Genomic DNA, 2,950 nt, shown 5'->3' with positions numbered 1-2,950 from the left:
GCCGGATGGCCGATGCTATCCGTGAAGAAACTTTTGTGCCAGAAGAAGAAGTATCATCGCCGGCTTTACCTCTATATAGTGTGAACGTTGAAAACATGGAAGAAAGTTATAATGAGGCGTGTTCCTGTGTAGACGAGCATGGCGCAGACATCTTGCGCCTACGCTTGAGTTTGTGCCTGCGCCCTTGCGCCGCGCTTTTATGCCTTGTCGTGTAGACGAGCCTTAACAGCTTCATGCGTCTGTGATTGAGAAAGAAATCTGATAAGCTCTGTATACCAGCTCAATATAATGCAACATATATACGAATATGTATATACATTTTAGATAAAAAACCGGTCAGTAAACTTTTATAAAACAATACTCTTTGAAATAATACAAGCAATAATAATTTTTATAATTACCTCTCTATATATCTTAAATGTGCATGAATTTTCTTCTAACTATATTTGTAATGTCATCAACTTTTCACGCTTGTTGAATATTTGCATCATGAGCACCAATAGCTAATCCCATCAGATCTTCTCGAAAATTAAATTCATCGGTATATCTAAAATAAGGCAAATTTTACATAATGCAAAAACAGTAATTATCACTTACATCTGCTTATATATAAAATATGATTTTAAAGATAAATCTGTATCAAAAATCTATAGTTACTGTAACGTATACCTTAGATTAGATTTGTACGAGCAAGCAATAAATATAACTAACCTCGCGAGACACCACGCGAGCACACGTCATTGCGTTAAAAGATATTTATTTACCAATATTATCCACATATATTATATATAATAGTGGATTATATATAATAAAAAATCCTACTAACCTCGCGAGACACCACGCGAACACACGTCACGTCGCACGATTTAACACACGCGAAACTCGCCAAACTCGCCGCGATCTCGCGATCGCCGTCAATCTCAACCGCGCCAGCCAATCACGCACGCGGAAAAGCGGCAACATTACGTGCGAGATATTCGACTCGCAAAGCTCACTTCTCGGTAAACATGACTTTTTTTATTATGGACTAGAACAACACAGGCGCGCGCTACGCGCGCGCTTTTATTTTATTTCACGAATAGAACGACACAGGCGCGCGCTACGCGCGCGCATTTATTTTATTTCACGAATATACAATTATACATTTTTTATATTTTTATTAGAAGTGAAGAGGTAAGTCGCTAATATCGACATAGGTCCTCTAAAGCGACACCTCCTTATTTCTCGAACTTAAACACCGCACTTTATTAATGCTGATGAGGACATAATTTACTTATATAATTAAAAACGTAAAAATCCTTACTTTTTTTACACATTTATTGATTTTTATATATAAAATATGCTAAAAACGAATCATTCAAAAGCAATTATTAAAAATAAAATTTACCCAAATCTCTTTTACTAATTGTACAGTTTAAATAATAATAAATATATTATTGATAATATTAGATTATTTTTCATGTTTGTGTAACGTCCTAAAACTATTTAAATTTTTCTTTTTGTTTTATTCTTTTCATATATATAATGCAGTTTTATATTTAAATATAAAATTGAGATGCAACGTAAACTGGCATACTTAGTGATAAAACAAATTATAAGGTAGTAAAAATCAAATAGGATAGAATAAAAAACACAGCACAAGAAAATCTTGCTGCAAAATTATGAGATAAATTTATTGGCATGCTGTCGGCATACTGCCAACATTTTGCTATGTGGGGTAAAGCAATTGTGAAGCAACACACAGTAACAGACTACGAAGGTAGAAAACGAAAGGTTTCAAGTTTAAATCCTGATCGGCTCTGTCAATTTTTCCGTTTACCCCTTTCGCTGTCCAAAATTTCCATCCGTATCTTTTCTCTACCTTCACTACACTCCTTGTTTTCTCGTATATTTCCATGATTCTCTTTCCCAATCTCTCACTCACCCCTAGTTCTTTCGGACATCTTCCCAAAACCCTCCTATCCACTGAATCAAATGCTGCCCTTGGATCTACAAAAGCAACCACTACCTTCTTTTTCCTCTTTAATCGCTTCCTTATCGCATAATTCAGTGTGTAAATGTTGTCTACCACTCCTCTCCTCTTCCTAAACCCTGCTTAGCTTTCTGGGATCATCCCCTTCTCCACCATCTCTTCCCTCAACCTATCTGCTAATATCGACGCGTCCCTCTATGCTCACTCACCTCTTTTGCCCCTCTTTTTCGCTATCGGAACGACTACTCCGTCCTTCCACGTCTCTGGAAAACCCTCTCCATTCCATACTCTCCCATAACGCCTTTCTTAAACCACTTCCCCCATAACTCCACACTTTATTTCCTATCTCGTCCTCTTCCGCCGCTTTACCTTTTTTTAGGCCTTTTAGCACTCTCTCTACTTCCTCCCATCCTATCTCCTTCTCTTTCTCTACTTCCCCCTCCGACCCCTGCTCTCCCTCCTCTCCTTCTCCTAGCCTTCGCTTGTATTCCGTTCCTTCTAAAATCTCCCTAAAGTATTTATCCCACTCCTCTAATGTTATCTCCTAATTAATTTCTACCCTTCTTCTCCTTTCCTTGTTTATTACTTCCCACACCTGCTTCTCTATTCTCGCCTCTCTTGCCTCTTTCAGCAGATTTCTCTTTTTTTTTCCTTTTTCCTCACATTTTTCCTTATACTCCTTTCTTCTCTTATGATCTTCTTTGTGTTTTCTTCCTCTTTTCCAGTCTCTTAATAATTTTTCTATCTCCTCCCTCTTCTTCCTACTGTCCCCATCCCACCATACTCCTTTTTCTTCTGCCCCTCTTTTTACTCTTCTCACCCTTACTTCCATATCTTAATTCTTTTTGTCAACTTTTCGACCTCTTTATCTATTGCCCCCTACCTATTTCTACCTCCTCCGTCCTTCTTCAAAACTTCTTTCTTGCCTCTTCCGACTAATCCGTCTTTTTTACCCACCTCTCTTCCTCCGCTATTGTC

General features: G+C 37.7%; 1 long non-coding RNA gene across 1 annotated transcript; it reads right to left on the bottom strand.

The window, feature by feature from the left end:
* Positions 1–221: 221 nt before the first annotated feature.
* Positions 222–908, bottom strand: LOC112457914. Its single transcript, XR_003041167.1, has 3 exons — positions 827–908; positions 402–547; positions 222–239 (listed from the first exon to the last, which is right to left on the bottom strand). It is a non-coding gene; the product is annotated as an uncharacterized LOC112457914 (long non-coding RNA).
* Positions 909–2,950: the final 2,042 nt, after the last annotated feature.

Source organism: Temnothorax curvispinosus, unplaced genomic scaffold, assembly GCF_003070985.1.
Source record: "Temnothorax curvispinosus isolate PA1 unplaced genomic scaffold, ASM307098v1 QBEX01008433.1, whole genome shotgun sequence".
In the NCBI taxonomy this organism is placed as follows: Eukaryota; Metazoa; Arthropoda; class Insecta; order Hymenoptera; family Formicidae; genus Temnothorax; species Temnothorax curvispinosus.
This window is presented reverse-complemented; position numbering and strand designations above follow the sequence as displayed.